Genomic DNA, 19,790 nt, shown 5'->3' on the forward strand with positions numbered 1-19,790 from the left:
TTTATACACCTCTTTGATACCCGACTGATCATTGTCAAAGATGCAATTAACAATGATTATTACTGTGTATTAGGTTTTGCCTGGGCCCTGAAGAAACCATCCTAAATTACGAGCTATGATTGTCACTTGATTTTCTCACAAAGAACAATCAGAACTCGTGGTCTTAAGTGGCTTGGAATGTGAAAGTAAGAAGTCTCTTAGATATTACTAGAGGACCCCACAAAAGCCCTTTGGTGAAAGTTTGGTAAACATTGGGCCTCTTAAAATTAATTCTTGGAGTGTGTTACAAAACATGACTGAACCAAAAGGATAACGGTGTTTCTGGTTCTGTTGTTAGCATTCTCCATGGAAACATCGCGGAAGCTTCTGGACTCAATTTCCTTCCCCATGTGTGAATGTCACTGAAAATATCCAACTCCATTCTGTCCCCATATAACTTCAGAAACTAAGCAAAATGAAGACTCAAGATTCATTTCAAATAATGAAACGAAAATATAATGTGAGAATGGAACTGGGAAAATACCTGGTTTAAATTCTGGAAAGTACTAACTATACAATTCTGGATAAGTTGCTTCATCTTGCTTAGTCTAACTTAATGCGGATCTCACGGGATGTCATTATAATTAATTTAATATCTTTGTATAACGTACAGTGTTATGTAATTTCTTCTTGTTCTTCTTGAGTAAATTCATATCTTTAAGCAACTCACTTTAAAAAATAGTTACTTACTTGCTAAAGTACTCTCACCTTCTAGTGTCAGCTGAATTGTGTCCTGCTCAAGTTCATATGTGGAAGTCTTAACCCCCAATACCTCCTAATATGACTGTATTTGGAGATAAGGCCCTTAAATAGGTAATTGAGGTAAAATGAGGTCAAACGTGTGGGCTCTAGTCCAATATGACTGGTGTCTTTACAAAAAGAAAATATTAAGTCACAGACATGCGCAGAGAGAACAAAGTGATTATTAGTAACCACGATCATGTCCTGAATGCATGGAGTAAGTCACCACTTGCCAACCACCGTGTCAAGTCAGCAGAAACTACAGAAATTAAGAGCTCTCCGCAGAAATTCACACACTCGTGCACCAGGTAAGGGACCACAGGCAGACGTTCATTCAGCCTTTCATGTGTCCCTCACGGAGTGCACGCTCTCTCCTGGGCGGGGAGAGCACAGACACTTATGGGGAGTTTTACTACTTTTAAAATGCATTGATACAACCATGTTTCACTTTTCTTTGGATCAGTCAGCAAACGCTTTTTGGAAACCCCAAATTCTCCACATCGCCTACCTTTCGGGCCGCCCTAGTCTCAAAGCTCACGCCCCTGCTCCTCAGGCCGGGTCCCCATGGGAGGCGGGGATGCGTGCAGACGCAGGGCGAGCGCGCAGACGTCCACGAGCCCCGCCCCCACGGGGCCGCCCGCCGGTTTGAACGCAGCCCCGCGCGCGCACGTCGGGCGATGAGGCTGGCGCCATGGGCCTGCGCTGCGCCGTGGCATGGAGGGGCTGGCATAGCTGCGGCCCGTGGCCCTATGTCGCCTGGCTGCGACGCGGGTCCTGCGCACGCTGCGGGGCCGCAGCCGCCGGGCAGTGGGCACCCGAGGGGCCGGGAGGCGAGCCGGGGCCCCCAGGCGGGTGTGGGCATCGTGTCCGCAGCCAGCGTCCCCGAGGCCGCGCTCGGGCCATGACCACTCGGTGAAGGTGCGCCGGAACTGCGTGGCCGATCTCTTCTCGCGCTGTGAGGACCTGTGCGAGCTGCAGGACTCGCTGCCTCTGCTCGCCCTGTGCACTTCCCTGCGGGAGGGCCTGCTGGACTTAAAGCCGACCGCCTCCGCGGGGTGGACTGGGCGTCGCTCCTGGGCACCGTCTGCCCTTGATCTGTATCCAGAGCTTCTTCCAGCCACGGCTTGGCGAGACAGGTTTGTAGTTCCCGCTTCCAGGGGCTCTCGTGTGGGCGCTGCGGAGCGGGGTTTTAGATGGTGCAAGGTGAAGGGTGGGCACTCGAACCGGTGCCCAGTGCCCGGGTGTGCGTGCACTAGACGGGGCGTGCGGCCTAGGACTCCTGCCAGCTCGGTGACCCCGGCCGGCCGAGTGCCTTAAAGCTTCTAGGTCTCAGTGTTCTCATCTGTAGCATGGGCTGAACAGGACCTAGTCTCTGTGGCAGTTACAAGGATGCACTGTGTTCATGCTTGTAGGCTCTACAATGTAGAACACTTCGCACAGTTTGGAGCATCGTTAATTGTTGCACAGATGTTACCTGGTCTGTTGAATGACTTTGTCTGGTACAGACCAAAGCGATTAGGAAATGGATATATCCCAGCTTCATTCCCTTTCCATTAAAACAAGGCTCAGGGAAAAAAATCTTTTTTTCAATAGTCGTATCATATAGTAGAAAGAGCACCAGTGTGAAGGAAGCTTAGTGTTTGAATTGAAGGGCTTATGCTCTCTGTGGCCTGGGCAGGTTACTTTTGAACTGCAATCCCCACACTTGTAAAGTGACATTAAAAGCCACTCTTTCTGTGTGTTCTTAGAATTAATTAAGCAGGTTATGTGTGTAAAGTATCCTGGCACTTGACTGAGTTGTCAGAACCAAGGGCTGCTGGAGACGATGCTTCTGCCCTAGGTAATCTCCCCTTCTACTGGGCAGCAGGTAGACACAAGCATAGTAGTCAGTGCCCTGGAAGAAGTGAGTTCTGGTGTTGCAGAGCACAGAATCATTTTGTTTTTAATTTAATTTTTATTTTACGTTGGGGTGTAGTTGATTTACAATATTGTGTTAGTTTTAGGTGTACAGCAAAGTTATTCAGTTATACATATATCCATTCTTTTTCAGATTCTTTTCCCATGCAGGTTATTACAGGATGTGGAGTAGAGTTCCCAGTGCTATGCAGTTGGCCCTTGTTGATTACGTATTTTATATATAGCCGTGTGTATATGTTAATCCCAAACTCCTAATTTATCCCTCCACCCCACCTTTCCCCTTGGCAGAGCACAGAATCCTAAAAGGGAAAGTTCAGGTTAGGCTTCTTGGAGGAGGTGGCATCCTTTCTAAGGAGAGTAGAACCTCCTGGGGTGGCAGGAGGGAGCAGTGTGTCAAAGGTTGAGAAATATATAAAAATATGGCAAAACTAATGTACTGGACTGGAACTCAGGGCTTGGGAAAGAAATGAGAGTTGATACTGGAAACTTAGTGGGGCCCAACAGAAAGGGGCCTTGGCTGTCCTGTCGGAAGTTTGGATGTTTATCCTGAAGGCTGTGGGAAACCCTAAAGAACAATGAGATGGACTTCTGGTTTAGAACACACTCGGACCTCCATGTGGAAGGCAGTTGATTGGGTGCAGGGTGAATTGTAATCTAAGGGTCCCACTTAAGTTATAAAAGGATGGACTGGATTTTGGAGATCCGAGAGAGAATGGGTGGGGCCTGGTGACCAGCTGGAAAAGGAAGGGCAGCAAACGTGGGTGACAGTTTACAGCTGCATCTTTTTGTGCGATACAGAGCTCAGTAGGAAGGGATTGGGGGTGGGGAGAGGATCTTACTCCATCTTCCGTGCTTTAGAGGGCCCTCATAGATGGGTCTGGGCCCAAGGTTCAGATCTGGGCTTTTTGCGAGGACAGGTGTTTGAAGGCATGCGAGATTCTTAGGTTACCCACAAGATGATACAAAGAATCATAGGTCTGAGAGTTTTTTAAGTGAGTATATTTGAGGATGTTTATAAGTTGAGAGAAAGTAGCCAGCAGAGGAAGGGTGTGAAGATTGAGGAGAGAAAATGATGGTTCATTTGTTTTCAGAAAGCTGAATACTTGTCGTGTGCCTGGCCCTTTTCTAGGATCTGGGGTTCACACCCAGATTATACATAACATCTGTTCACACCCAGATAACAGATACCATCTGTTATCTCTTCTGCAAGGACAGTTCAACTCATCCCCTGGTGAAGAGAAGTCAGATTATTCTTTGCATCCCATTCAGGTGTAGGAACTGTTCTGTACCTCTGAAGGGACTTTACTTAACCAGAGAAATAAGTTAGAAATTAAAAGAAGTTAGAGCTGGAAGGGACCTGAAAGGCCACGGTACTTAATTTTGCCTAATATTTTATATTGAATGTAAGAAAAGTTGATTGCAGAGCCCATTCTCTTCAGAGGTCCTTCACTGAACTTTATGTTTTTCATCCAGTGAGTCTAGCTTGTGGATTTTGGCCTCCTCCTAAATTTGCTTCTCCATCTATATTACATTTTGCCCAGACTATGGCAGAAGCTCCTGGGTGGTTTCACGGCCCCTGGGCTCAGTTCCTCTGAGTTCATCTGCCTACTCAGGTTAAATGATCTTCTAACGTAAGAAGATACGCTTAAAATAATGCTGCTAATGGCTTGCCCACACAGAGTTAGTGCATACTAGCCGCCCAGCGTGTGCTCTGCACAGAGGCCTGTAGTCTGAACTGTGCTCTGCTAAGCCTCCTGGGGCTCTTTGACCCTGAGGAAGGGGAGCTTTTTGTGATCACTCCCTTTATGTAATCAGTCCTTCAGCAGCGGGGTGCCTTTTTCTAATCAGCGGAGGCACCCTTACTCAGCCATTGGTAGCCCCGGGCCTCATCACCTGTGGGATACAGTCCATGCTGTCTCCCAGGCTTGCTTAGGCCAGCATCTCTATTTTCCTTTCTATCTGTTCTCACAGTTGGACCCCTGGCCTCTAAGTCATCACCACCTGCAGTATTTACTGTGCCCAGCAGGTGTCAGCCTTGAGTGTCTTTGCACAGATGCTCCCTGTGCAGTTAATGTACCTTGTACTCCAACTCTGCATGGTCTCATCTTTCTGCATTGTACTTCAGGGTTATCATGAAGCCGTCCCTTAGATATAACTTTTTGCCTCCATAGGAACCTCTGTGCATAAAGGTTATGGTACTTTATCTCATGTGATTGAAATTTTGAGTTTATACATCTCCTTAATGAAGGTTTAAGGGCAGGAGTCGTTTCCAATCCTTAGCACAGAGCAGATGCTTTTTTTTTTATTTAGATGCTTTTTAATGGTGATAATATATATGGTTTAAATCACTCATTTTACAATAGTTTTGGTTTAGCTTGTGACAGAAATAAAGTTTACAGAAGTCATGTTCCTGCGATAAGAAGTAAAGATGTGACCTTCTAGTTGTGTAAAGCTCTTAAATTCTGAGTAAGTGCGTCGGTGCGCTAAGGAACATGGAGCTACATGGCTAGTTGTGAGAGAGAGAGACTTAACTATGTTAACAAAGGTAAGCCTTCATTGTGTCCTGCCAACATTTGATAGTTGCTTTTGGGGCAAACTATAGCAATAAAAATTTAAACTTGTTCTCCCCATTAAAGGGATTGAATAAATCAGCCACTTTGGTGCACCTGTGTCTTGCGAATTGTCCACTTGGAGATAGAGGTTTAGAAAGTGAATTTCAGTCTTGTTTAAGTCCCTTCCCATTAGACTGGCCTCATGATTTCCTACACACCACGTTACTTCCTGTGTACCTTCTCTTGGTGTTGTTCATGCCTGGAGTGTCTCCTGTGCCTGCTAAAACCTTGGTCCATTCTCCTTTGTACCGTGGAAGTTTGTCATGCTGGCTACTGTCACAACTGATTTACTTAAGTTTCTGTTAAGCCACAAACCACACATTTTGTATATTTTCTGTTTTTTGTGTTTGTCTGTATTTTTGTTTGTTAGTTTGTTTTGTTTTGTTTTTCGGTATGCGGGCCTCTCACTGTTGTGGCCTCTCCCACTGCGGAGCACAGGCTCCGGACGCGCAGGCTCAGCGGCCATGGCTCACAGGCCCAGCCGCTCCGCGGCATGTGGGATCTTCCCAGACCGGGACAGGAACCTGTGTCCCCTTCATCGGCAGGCGGATTCTCAACCACTGTGCCACCAGGGAAGCCCTGTTTGTCTGTATTTTAATGTTTCTCTTCAAGAAATGTTATGGGAAGGGAAATAGCAAGATGTAAAGAGCAAAAATGTCATCGTGATCTTTAAATTGTTAGAATATGTATCTGCAATCATAATTATAACGCACTGTGGTTTGTGTTAAAATAGGAAATATATGTCACGTCCCATAAGAGCAGCAAACTCAGTGGTGTTAGTGGGGGTGTGTCATGGAAGTAATCACAAAGCAGGTGACTGTTAGTTGGAGTCCTGAAACATTAGTGTGTGTTGCCTGTGTCCAGTAGTGGTCTGGAGGGGTCAGGAAGCCTGCCTTTCAATTTGAGGGAGCAGAGGGTTTGAGGTCCTCTCTCTTCTATGGCTCTAGTATACTGCATAGCAGCTAATAAAATACTGGGTTTATAGTTGACATTTAAATCACTGATTGATCATCAAGATTGGGAAGTATTATTGGAAATGAAAATAGGAAGAGTCTTAAGATTTTTAGGTTTTTCTTTTTTTTTCCTATGTCTCAAAAGGTATGTAGTGTTTTACTGAGTGGTTAGGAATAAAGTTTGCAGTATTCAGTGTATTCAGGTTTAATATCTAAATACAATTAAACTGCTGCTGTTAACTGGAAGAACACTTTGTTACTGACAATTTTAGAATGCATCTGTTCATCAGTTACCTATTTGGGAAGACTGCAGTTAATGATTTTACAAATGTGGCTATAAACCTCCAATAGACTTAGGAAAAGCAAATAAGTCAAGATTGACAAATGTATAGGCTCTTCATCTTATTGTGTGTGTGTGTGTGTGTTTTTCCCTTTTAGTTATTTGCAAAGGTGTAAAGAACTCTATCTCTCTGAAGACAGTAAACTTCATGGGGTGTAATGTGACATGGCAGGGAGCAGATCACATGGCCAAGAACTTAAAGGTGATTTTTTTATGTTTGAACTTTCATGAAAACATATGTGATTGAAGCACATTAATATATTGATACAGATGGCAGTTAATTTTTGTCTTTTGGCACATGTGAGTGCAGCTTTCATTTTGTTGAAAGAATATGACCAGTTTTCAGTTTGGGATTCTACCATTTAGTAAAGATAGTCCACTTAATTTTAGAAATAAGAGATTTAATATATAATACATCATAATATTTTTATGTATTTTTATTTACTGAAAACGTTGATTGTGATACTGTGAAAAATTATGCCATTCTAGTCTTCAAGACTTAAATGAATCAAGTGTTTACCAGCTGCTGTAGTTTATAAGCTAATAAAAATCACTACATCAGCAATTTGTAAATATAGTTTTTTAAATAATGCCTTAACAACTTTACAGTGGTTATAATGACTGTATTTAGGCCTAAAGTTATTTAATAATTTGACACGAAGCCTTTTTAATAGTTTGATGGTGCAGATCAGGGATAGGCGAACTATGGCTGGTGGGCCAGATCCAGCCTGTCACCTGGTAAAGAAAGTGTTTTTGCAACATAGTGGCACCCGTTGTTTACATGGTAGCTATGGCTACCTTCACCCTACGCCAGTGGGGTTGCGTAGTTGCAACAGAAACTGTATAGCCCACAAAGCTGGAAATGTTTAAATTTAGATTTTAAAAATTGAAAAATTCTTTGATCCTATAGAGGGCAAGTCCGTTGACCCCTGGGATTGAAAACAGTCAAGAGAATGGGTGCCGAAGCCAAATGGCCTAGGTTCCTGTGCCCTTTCTCCCATTTCATAGCTAGTGACCATGAACCAATCACTTAAACTCTCTGCCTCATTATGAGGTTTAAATGAACTAATTTGTATAAATAGTTTTTGATTTATTACAGTAATTAATTACAATCATTGATTGCTGTTATTAGCAATCACTAATTTGTAAGTAATTGTTGTTATTTTTGCTTGGAGCTTTTAGAAGTTACTGTTAATAGAAAAATGACACTCATAATTTTCGTTTTAGAGTGTCAAAGGCACTTTGAGTCCTTTATTTTCTCAAGAATGTGATAAGATTTTTTCATTTACAGTCAGTGTTCTCTATTACCAAAATTTATTTTATGAATATAAAGAATTGAATGTCTTTAAGACAAGACTTGTGGTGAAATGTGAAACCATTATTTTTCCCAAGGCACATCAAACTGGCTGTGCATAGTCCAGGCCTCTAAAGTCTGTGTGCATACCCTAGGTAGCACGTGAGATCCGTTTTGTAACACAGTTTTTAAAATAATGCCTTGGACTTCCCTGGTGGTCCAACAGTTAAGACTCTGCGCTCCCAATGCAGGAGGCCCAGGTTCGATCCCTGCTCAGAGGAACTGGATCCCACACGCATGCCGTAACTAAGAGCCCGCATGCCACAACTAAAAGATCTGGCATACCGCAACTGGAGATCTGGCACAGCCAAATAAACAAATAAATATTTTAAAATAATATTAAAATAATGCCTTAGATTTAGGAAAAGAAAATATTAGAACCTATTTGCCTTTGTATCATTTTAAAACTATCTGTGTGGTTTATAAACAATGTACATACATTATATGTATAGAACTTGGTGTATATAATTTGTTAATAAATAAGATGCATATTAAAAAGTTTTCTTATGGGTTACCCTATCCAGTCCGGTGTTTGGAGACCATTGGAGGACAGAATGATGACATTTAGAGCCTCAGCAGTCATAGAATTTAGGACCAATTCCCTGACTTAGAAGTTAAGGAAAATAATTCCTAGACTGTCATTGAGTTGTCCAGCTTTACATAACTGTTCAGAAACAGGTCATCCAGTGGCTGGAATCTAATCTCTGACGGACTAGAATCTGGGTCACTGGACTCGTAAACCAGAACTGACTGTTTAATTTCTCAGCTTGATTCCCCTGCCATATATGCTTGATATGTGTGTGTGTGTGTAAATCTCTGACGTAATAAGCCATACTCAGTAGGCACACCCTGTTTCCTTATTCAAGCATCTTAATTTCATCCCGTGAAATCTGTGAAGTATCAGACCACCAGAAGGCATGCAGACACCTGGGCTGAGAGTTTTCCTTCCAGGAGATCTGATTTTGACTGTATGGCTGGTTTGAGGCACGTCACTCTGAACTACAACACGCTCATGGGTGACCTGGGTGCAAGTGCTTTTACGGAATCTCTTAGTGAGGATTTGTGGCTTGGAGGTCAATTCTAAAATTGAAAATATTGAATTTTTAATATGATATATGCTTAGCTTTTGGCATGATACTGTTGTGATAGGATTTTTTTAAAGCCTCATTTTTCTGATAGGTTTTATTTTGCTCGTAAACTTTCTCTATGAGTTGCATATATTCTTTATAGAAAATGCAGAGTTACAAGAGAACAATTACCTATAATCTTAATACCCAGACATAATCACTGTTCATTTTGGTGGGTATACTTTCAGTCTTTTTTTTCTATGAATATATTTTGTCCACTTGGGGATAAAAAAATAAAATTGTAGTATACTTGCTATTTCATATTCCTGCTTTTTTCATTTAATGATGTATCGTAGTATTCCATCATATTGATGTCCCATAGTTTAATCAGTTCTTTGCCATTCGATTTAGACAGTTTGCTTTTCCCTGTCAGAAACATTGTGAATACGTTGTATATACGTCTCTGTGTCCATCGGGATTACTTCTGTAGAGTAAGCAACTAGAAGTGGAATGACCTGAGTGTGACATACTTGTAAGACTTTTGATACACATCGCCGAGTTACCATCCAGAAATGCTATGCCAGTTTGTAGTCCACCCCAACAGTGGACGTGAAGCCTGCCTCTCACAAACACTGGCTTGTAGCACTTGTAAAAAAATGTAAAACTACAAAAGTGAGTACCTCTCCATTTTCTGTGCCAGTAGGATTACTCCCAATTTTGTAACTTTTTTCAGTTAATTTAGTATGAGCATTTTGGCATGTCAGTAAATTTGCATCTCCTGCATCGTTTTTTGCGATTGTTCAGTATTCCATTATGTGAGTATGCCACAGTGCACATAGCTTATCCATTCTTGTATATAAGCTTTGTCGAGTTTTTCACTTACAAATAGTACTCTGATATATATCCTTACCTATATCTCTGACTATTTGTTTTTGTTAAATTCTTAGAAAGAGAGCTGTTGGATCAAAAGGGTATAGACATTATTTCAAGGCTCTTCGTACAGAATCTTGGCTTAATCTGATAGGAGAATAACCACATTTTGTTTTATTTTGTATTCATTTGATTTACTGGTGAGGTTTACTGGCTGTTTGTATTAATCTGGCTATTTGGTTAATTAGAGCGTGTGTCCATTCTTCTGTAGTGAGAGCTTGTAAGGCTTGTATCATATCCTGTCAGATCCGTATGTCTGACTTGCTATTTCTGTGTGTCATGGGGGTGTTGAAAGACTCCAGTTACTTTAACGTGATGGTCCACACAACGCTTAAAAAAAGACTCACCATAGTTTCCTTTCATGGAATAGTTTTAAATACCTGTGCTTTGGTGATGATCCCTTTGGTTTAAATGAGTAGTTTGTTCAGCCCCAGAACGACTAGAACTCATGATCAGTTTTTCTGGTTTTTGTCTGACTTTTTATGGAGAGAGTTCTTGAGCATCATGCTTTCATGATAGGTTTTTAGTATGGATTGTCTGTTCACACATTGTTTGAATTTGTTATTATTTGTATCCTCTTAGACTTGTCTTTTTTGCTCTAAAACTAACACTTATTACATTTCTTCTATTTTGTTTTCCCCTTTTAAGTAGTTTCAAGTGTGATTTAGAGCTGAAGATCATGATCCAAAGAATGCCGTGCATCTCTGAGCTCCACCAGTTTTTGCTCGTGAGGTTTACGTGCCAGTGCCGCCCTTGCTAATTATGAACTGAGATTCATTTTGTGATGCTTTTTGCTCATAGGTTATATACAGTTCTTCTGTATACAGTTATACAGTTCTGTAATTGTAAACTATGTTGGGTGATTTATTGGTACTAAAGCCAGGGTTATCATTGCACATCCAAGAAGAGGTTTTTAAATTGGATTATGCATTATGTGTGTGCGTATAGGTTTCTGTTGTTTTTCCATACCCCAAATTACAATCCTGCCATGACTTGTGTTGTGCAGGACTCTTCCACACGTGAGAAACTGAGAGTTGTCTATATGTTAAATCTGTAGAGTTAGCCAGTGACCTTTTGTCTTTCATCAAAAGCACTTGACCTGCAACACTGTGGCCTCACCAGTGAAGGAGCAAAGGCTTTACTAAAGGCCCTTGAAACCAACAGAACTCTGCTTGTTCTGGTAATAAGAAAAAATCCACCTGTTGGTATGTGGTCACTGTTTTAAAATTGATTAACATATAGCAAAACAAAAAGAATTTGTTCACGTATTGACAGTTTTTAAAACTTACTGTGATCAACTTTCCTCATCATATACAGTTGGCCCTTGAACAACATGGGGTTAGGGGTGCCGACCCCTACGCAGTTGAAAATCTGGGTAGAAGTTTATAGTCAGTGGTTCCGCATCTGTGGATTCAACCAACCTTGGATCGTGTAGGACGATAGTACATATTTATTGAAAAAACATCCGTGTGTCAATGGACCCGCGAGGTACAAACCCATGTTGTTGAAGCTTCAACTGTACTTTTCTAGTTTTTCACTTCCCTTATGTTTTTAGCAGATGATGTTGTAATTAAAGTGAATTATACTTGTAAATTCTTATCTCTACTCTGAATAGAGGTGACCCTAGATACTAAGCCTGCTTCCACCGAGAGCATTATTTCTTTCCTGTGCAACCTCTGAATTCTTGCAAGGAGTACTTTGTTCATTTGTCAGATTCACAGGTAATTTTTTTTAATATCTTCTGTGTGCCAGATACAGGTTTAGGCACTAGGGCTAAAGCAGTGAACCAGACAGACAAAAGTCTTGCCCTCATGGAGCTTACATCCTAGTGAAGGAGTTCAGATGGCAATGAATAAACAGATAAGTAACATAATTTGAGATAGTAGGAAGTGCCTAAATATCTTAATGTAAGGAGAGTGAGGGGGGGCGGGTAGGACTCCATTGGATAGGTCTGTTAGGGGACAGCGTCACTGGAGAAGTGGCACTTGCACGGAGACCTGAATGAAGAGAGGAGCAAGCCACGGAAGATCCGGGGTAAGCACATTCCAGGACAAGGAGGCCGTGAGTGTGCAGGCTTGTGGGTGGGTGGAGTATTTCAGGAGAAGCAAGGAGGCCGACATGGCCAGAGGACTGAGTGAAGAAGAGTGTGGTATGACATGAGGTCAGGGTGCTAGCCAGGGGTCTGATCTTATAACGTCTCGAAGGCCAGAGTACAGATTTGGATTATTCTAAATGAGTAGTGGGTATTGAACTGGAAAAAGGCATGATCCAAATAGTATATGAATAAGGTGAGCTGGTAGAGAGAATGGACTTGGGGGGAAAAAGAAGAGAAACAGGGAGACCAGTTGGGAGACTATCACAGTGGCCCAAATAAGAGATGTTTCTGGCTTAGCTTCGGTCGGAAGTTTGGAGCAAGTGAAAAGCGCTTGAATTCAGGTTGTGATTTGAGGGTGTAGCTAACAAGGCTTGCCGATAGATTGGATGTGGGGTATGAAGGAAATAGTAACACGGAGACAAGTCGTTGATGATTATGTGTGCAACTGGGTGGTATCACTTAGAAGGAGGGGGCCGATGGGAGGAGCAGCTTTTGCAGGAATATCAGGACTTTGGTTTGCTATCTTAGATGCCCTTTGGGTATCTAAGTGTCTGGACAGTGCTCAGGCTGTACTTTCTATCCAAAGGTATCCAAAGCCACTTTAGATGCAAAATGTTTAAAGTTGACCTTTGCTCCTGCCAAAATCTTACCCACTGTGGGCAGTCTGCAGTATGTCATCTTAAGTTTGTGAGGAAGAAACTAGAATACACAAAGGAGGAAATAAGTGTACAATTGCATAATGTAGATTCCATATTTAATTTTATGAGAAAAGCAATAATAGTTGGCTTTTTGTTTTAAATGGAAATAGCCACTCATTGGGAAATAATTACTCTAATTTCAATTTATTTGACTTTAAATCATTCTGTGATGAAAGCAGTTATGTAAAAAGGTCTGCAGAATGGAAGGAGTGCCAAGTCAGAGCTATATAACATGTTTTAATTCTCTCGGAAGAATTTCTCTTTAATGGCTTGTTTTTCTTTCTTTCTTAAAAGAAAATTATCAAGTTACTTCCTGCCATCTTAAAACTAAGTTTTTATTCAAATGAAATGGCTTTTCTGTTTTTGAAAATGGTGTGTGATGCTTTAATTTAGCTTCCCAGAAATGCAGATTGAAGACCTTTTATTAACTTAAAATATCTTAATTTGCAGTGAAGATCAAACCCTCCTCAATTACCTGTAACTTAAATGGCATATTTATCATTTCTCTCTCAGTACCAGTGGATAAGTTCTCCATCGGTGAAGGAACCATCCAAAGCTGCTAGACAGAAAAAGAGAACTATAATTTTGGGAAGTGGTCGAAAAGGAAAAGCTACTCTTAGAATTGGCAACTCTTTCTTTTTTTTTAATGCTACTAGAACTTATACCCCTTATATGTCCGGTGGGCTAAAATTAAAACAGCCTTAATTGTTATGCCTCAATGTTTAATTATTTCCTGAATGGTTAGCTGTCAGTATTATTTGTGGTTCTTATGGAACGCACCTAGGAGGTTCCTGACACATAGTGTTTAATATGTATTAGATATTAATTCTACTATGATAAAGCTCTTGAAGTGACAAAATCCATATCAAGATATGAGGTCACCTTTTCTCCCTTTCACGTGGGGTGCAGGCCTTGTGAAAGAGAGGGAAGCATGTGATGTGTCTAGTGACAACCCCAAAATAAAATAAAGCAGGCAGAGCCCTTGGCGCTTTACAGATATGAATAGCTTTTCTTGTCATCAGAGCCCTGTGAACAGACAGTGTTGTACAGCAGCGCAGACAGATTAGGGTCAGGTACAGCGGGGAAGTGGATCAGGCAGGATAAGAACATGCGGAGAGTTGGCGGGGGCTGGTTCCAGAGGCTTTATTTACTAAAGAAACAACAAAAATCACAGATGATAATGATGGGCTTTTTTTTTCCCAAATATACGAATCAGTGGAAAAATTAGAAATGATCATGTTCAGAATTGTGATCAGTTGTGTCTAAATATGTAAAGTCAGCTACTTTCCCATAAGCCAGAAATAACAATAAAAAACGAGGAAAGATCCCATTCGTAATAGTCACAAAAATTAGTAAATATCTAGAAGTCAGTTCAGTGTTCACCTGAAAAAGTCAGTGCAAAAGGATAGATGAAATATTTTAAACATACATGTTAACATTAATAAAATATAATGTTAACATATGATCCATCAACATATAAAGCCACTGGCACTGGCAGAGGGAAAGACAGATCGGTGGAAAAGTCCAGAAACTGGTCCCTGTTTACTTGAGAATTGTATTTTAACTTAGACAATTTTAAAGTCTAACTTGACTTTTTGTTTAATTGACTGATTGAAGCATTGCTAATTCATTTAAACAGAAATTAGCTATTGGCATCACAGCATACACAAATTCTAGTCAGTCGAAAAGATGCAAATGCAGCTAAATGCAAGAAGCAAATACACAATATAGGAGAGAATTTCTGTGTAAGTGTAGGGAGTACAGAAGCCTTCCTAAGTAAGCCATAAAACTCGGAAGCCATAAACTCAAAGGTATTTAATTACATGAAAATGTAAAACTTTTCTACAGTTCAAGACATAAACAAAACAAAATGACAGACACAAAAGTTTGGTAGTGTATTAACATATAATGGTGACTGTTGATACAGAGAAGAACCCACCAATAAATGCAAAAGGATAACCAAATTTTATAAAGGCAGTGGGTGGTTTCTAACTGTATGAGCAAACCACTCAGAAGAAACACAGCTGGCTACTAGACAGATGAAGAGGGGCCAACTTCTTTAGGAAATGCAGGTTAAAACCATGGGATTTTCTTCCCTCTGATGGGCAGAAATTCTAAAGACTGATAACATCTGGTGTAGACGAGGGACCAAACACACGTTGCATATGTTAAGTATAACAAATGTGTTCAAATTTGGAGTGAGGCTTGCAGCATCCATCAAAGTTCAAAACTCTCTTGCTCTTTGACCAAAGACTTTTACTTCTAGGCACCTGCCCTCTGCCAGTACTCTGCCTTGCACAGAGCGTGCATCAAACAGGCACCCGCAAGTCCGATGAGGGAGACTTACGTAATGGGGAAACTCTAGCGACAACCTTGATGTCCTTCGGGGGGGGTCTGATGAAGGAAATGAGGATCCATCCGTGGTAGGGAGGAACGTGTGTGTGGAGCTCGGGGAAGGCCTGTGAGCAGACTGGGAAGATGGCCTGATACGTCATCAGGTCCAAAGGAAAAAGAGCAGGTGTAGAAAAGGACATGTCTATTATTCCACTTAGAAACCCACAGTGTATTTGTAAATACTATATATGTATGTATGTACATATTGAAACACGCATATATTCATGTGTACACATTTGTGTATCTGATCCTGAAAATGCACAAAAGACTGTTAATGGCAACCACCTCTATGGAAGGGAATAGATCTTTGTATTTTTAGTCTAGTTTTCCTAATCGTGGGCAAATTTAGAGTTAAATTTTTATGTAAAAAATTAGGCAGTCAGGAGAGGCCTCGTGACTCTTTTGTGGGCTTCTCTCACCTCAGGATGCACTCTCCGTGCCCTTTCTTGTTTCTGGTTTGTCTTTTGCAGCAGACACCACTGAAAGTAGCATCTTGTCATCCCTTGCCAACCGCCTGCGGTTTTCTTGCGCCCTCTAAACCCTCACCACCTTTGTGAGCTGCTGTTTCCTGCTGAGGTGGTGCCTTTCCCCTACCTTGGGAAGTCCCGGGGTTTCTCAGTGGGCATTCTAGAATACTCATCCCAGAGATGCAGTGGGTTTTTCAGCCACATGCATTTGGGGAAAACTGTGTTCCTATATGAATTATCCTCTTGGGAGTCCACGATTCACCAGAGCTCTTGAGACGGTCTAGGAAGTTGAGTCAAGAAACCCTTATAGCTCTGTTAATTCAGGATTTCCTAAATTTCTGTGACTGACTGTGGTACTGCTTTTTCGGTCACAACCATCCTCATCAGCTTCCATCATAGACTCCCTGGGCAGCGCTGCTCAGACTCTGTCCTGGAAGTTTTACAGTCCCAGGATTACCCGCTGCTTCCACGCCCACCTGACCCCGTGCTGTCACTCTGTCAGCCTGGCACCTTCTCCCTGCCCCCAACTCATTCAGGCCGCAGGCCCTGCCCCCGCTCTGGGATTTGGTGATAACGCCTGGGAGCGGTGGCCCAGCACAGCCCACGGAGTTGCTCCGTGTGGCTCACAGGGGTTAATACACACAATTGGAGCCCTTAGTGGAACATGGGAAGATGATTTAAATGCAGGTGTCTTATTTCATAATCCCCGTGTCTCTGAAAGTGGGAGAAACACACTGGGAGGGCCATATGTTTTAAGTAAAAGGGAGACTCTGTTTCTCTGTGGGAGTAAAGAACAGTCCCTCACAGCTAACAGGTAACATAGGGAGTTTGTGCTGAGTCTGTCGTGTTGGGCCTGTTATACTCATTTCTATGACCCTTGGGTCCCTATTGACATTTGCATTTACTGCCCATGCTTGAAACTCCCCAGCGTCCCTGTCTTAGTCACGAGCCCTGATTCTGTGGACCTAGAAGTTCTTTGTGGGAGCTTTCTAGCAGGCCTCTCCCCCAGTGTCCCCACCTCCAGCCCCTATGGCGGTCGTAGTGCTTTTTCGAAAACACAGAGCTCCTTGTTGTGCAGACCTGCATGCTCCTCGTTGATCCGATCGATCCAGTTCCCAGGAGAGCGTGTCTGCAGGGCCCTCTGTGGTCTGCAGTCCTGCCCCCAGCCAGGCACCCTGCACCCCAGGTGCTGCAGAGAACTTGCTGGGGTGCCCCGTGCCTTGGCAGAGACAGCTCTCTGCCAGATGCCCTTCCTTCGTCTCCCCCTGTCCTGCCCCTCCCACCTCCCTTCCTCTGAAACCTTCAGCCTTCTGTCTGGCAGAGTTACTTGCTCAGCTCTGTGCTTCCACAGCGCTGGTCCTGTGGCCTTTGAATTCCCTCCACAGCCGTTTTGCCAGGTTGTGAGCAGCTGATTCCCCTTCATCGTTTTCTTCCCTCAGCCCCACACCAGGGACGCTCTCGGGCACCGTGCAAAGTTAATCTTCAATTTCTAGTTGTTATGACGTTGTTGCTGTCATGGTACCACCTACGTTCACAGTAGGATGGCTAAATGTGTGGGGGATGACTGTAAATACAGATTCTTTGTAAATGCAGGTTCCTAATTCTTCCCCCTTGTAATATATTGTCCCCTTAAATTACGTGTCGTTTTAGCTGCTCCAGCTCTATCATTGGACTGTCACCTGGGGAGCCTGAGGCAGCAGAATATCAAAGAGGGTAGACACTAAATTTTTAATGTAAATGTCAACCAGGATACCTACTAGCTGTGCAAAGGGGGGCCCAGAATTCAGGCTCACAGCCTATTAGCAGATAGTTGGTTTCCCTGCTTGTGTCTCTTCTGTCTGTCGCCGTGCACTTGACTCCTATTAACTTTAACAGGAATTATATGTGTGCCCTGAGGGGCGAGCATAGCTTTGAATGGGGGCTTCCTCACACTGCTTTTCTGTCTTGTTTACTTTAAATGAATCCCACCCTGTAGAAGTGGAAGAATGACAGGATGTGTTTGAGAAAATGGACAGAGTTATTACATATTTTCCCTGCAATCCAGAATAGCATGCCAGCTCTTCTTCTGTTTGTCTTCTTTGGTTGTCAGTGGGAGATAATTTTGGCTTGCTTACTTTCCAAATGAGAATCTGAAGTCCAATACAAACGTATCCGAGGAGAAACGTGACCCATTCATTTTTCAGAGTCTGTATGAGCCCTGTGCAAGGTGCTGAGAATAAAGAGACAGATTTATGGACTTCAATAGATATGTACCTAGCATTGAATGTGTTCCAGACACTGTTCTAAATTCTATCAGTTATCTACTTTTGCATCACAGAACACTTCAAGACAGTGACTGAAAACCACAGCCATTTCTTGTGCTCAGGATTCTTTTCAGTCAGCAGGTGGGGCTGGGCTTAGTGGGGTGGTTTCTGCTGCTGGTCTCATCTGAGATCACTTATTCAACCAAAGTCATCTGGTGATCCACCTAGAGTCTAAATGGCTCCCCTCATCTGTCTGGCAGCTGGTGCTGGCTGTGGGTTGGGCCTGTTATTTCCAGCAGGCTAGCTTGGGCTTGGTTACATGGCAGTGATATTTTCAGAGGGCAGGTAGAGGAGCTGCATGCCCCTTGAGGCCTCAGCTTGGAAGTTGCACAGCATCACTCCTGTTGCAGTCTCTTGGTCAAGGTGAGTCCGCAAGGCCAGCCCAGATTCAAAAGGTGTGGAGCACTAGGCCCCACCTCTTGCTGGGAGGGCTGCAGAGAATTTGTGGCCATTTAGTCCTCACATCAGAGAGGCACAACAGAGAGATTGAGTCACCTGTTCAAGGTCACACAGCTTGGGACAATACAGTGTTTTAAGTGCTTTGAAAGACGCTGCTTGTTATTTTTATATTTTACACCCACTATTTGGAACAACTTATTGTTTTTCTCTGCAGCCTTGGAGAGAAAGGGTTATTCACATTGCTGTGTGAGTGCCATGGGTTGGAAGCTTCATTTATGTTGTAGCACTGAATTGTCATAACTAGTATGAAATGGAGATATTATTATGATTCCCAATATTCAGATGAGGAAACTGAGGCTCTTGGAAATTAAGTATGAGTCGAATACGAGAATGTTAGCTCACTGTTCCATATGCAAGAGTGGTCTCCCTATGTAAATTATAAATGTCCTGGCACAGATGTTTTTTTTAATCTCTTGTTTGCATCTGAAAATGGTTTTTAAAACTTTTCTGTTGCTTTATTAATGGCAGTTGCACATTACAGAAAAAAAGCTGGAACAAAAAACATCTTTTTCAGATGTCCAGTGGCGCCCCAAAATAGAAGCAAGATGAATATTCCATTCCTCATTGGCAACACCAAAGGAGATGATTCTTTAGAAAAAAGATTTCTCGACAAAGCTCTTGAACTCAATATGATCTCCCTGAAAGGGCATAGTTGGTGAGTACACGTCCCATCCAGAAGCTTGTCAGAGAACTGGTTTACTTTTCAGACGCTGAAGGAAACACATGTAGGAGGCTGCCCATCCTGGAGTAGCAGGTACTGTAACTCGTTGGGAAAGACCATTTGTTACGGGGGTTCTCCTGCTGCTGGTTACAGACCCCTTAATATGGTTCCATGGCCGAGAGCATGGGGGGGCCACACTTTCTAGGAGCTTTGGTCAGAATTACCTTTGAAAATCTCTGCTCTGAGAGCACAAAGGGTGCCATCCCATCTCTGGTGCAGCTGGCAGAAGCCGGTTCAGTGTAAGAACAGACACTGTTGCTCCCCTGAACATCAGAGAGAGTAGTTAATTCTGTAAGCCCCATGGAAGATGTATGTTCTCACACATGAGAATAGCTGCCCGCTCCCTGCCCCCTGCACGGCAGGCTCATCGAAGGCTTGAGCTAACCTAGGTTACCTGTGAGCGTTAGGAAGGAATTTTCTAATGACTGAGATGTGTGATGCTCCTGGCCACCTGCGTTGGCTTTCAGGTGGGAGGTTGGACACGGTGGTGTCAGGTGCTGCGACCCTCGCACGAGCTGTTGAGGGGAAGGAGGGTCGTCGTGATGCTCAACCCGGTGCTCCTGCTCTTAGCGGCTGCATCGGTGGTTCTTCTGGATCCGTGGGAGGCATTCGGGCCTCTCTGCATAACGCTGTCACCATCGAAGATGTCCAGAAGCTGGCAGCCTTTGTGAAGCATTTTTTGGAGATGCACCAGCTATGA

The 19,790-nt window shown here is 42.8% G+C and overlaps 1 pseudogene; it reads left to right on the forward strand.

Moving 5' to 3' along the window:
- Nucleotides 1-1,219: 1,219 nt before the first annotated feature.
- Nucleotides 1,220-19,790, forward strand: LOC131755775 (centrosomal protein of 78 kDa-like; annotated as a pseudogene).

Source organism: Kogia breviceps, chromosome 4, assembly GCF_026419965.1.
Source record: "Kogia breviceps isolate mKogBre1 chromosome 4, mKogBre1 haplotype 1, whole genome shotgun sequence".
In the NCBI taxonomy this organism is placed as follows: domain Eukaryota; kingdom Metazoa; phylum Chordata; class Mammalia; order Artiodactyla; family Physeteridae; genus Kogia; species Kogia breviceps.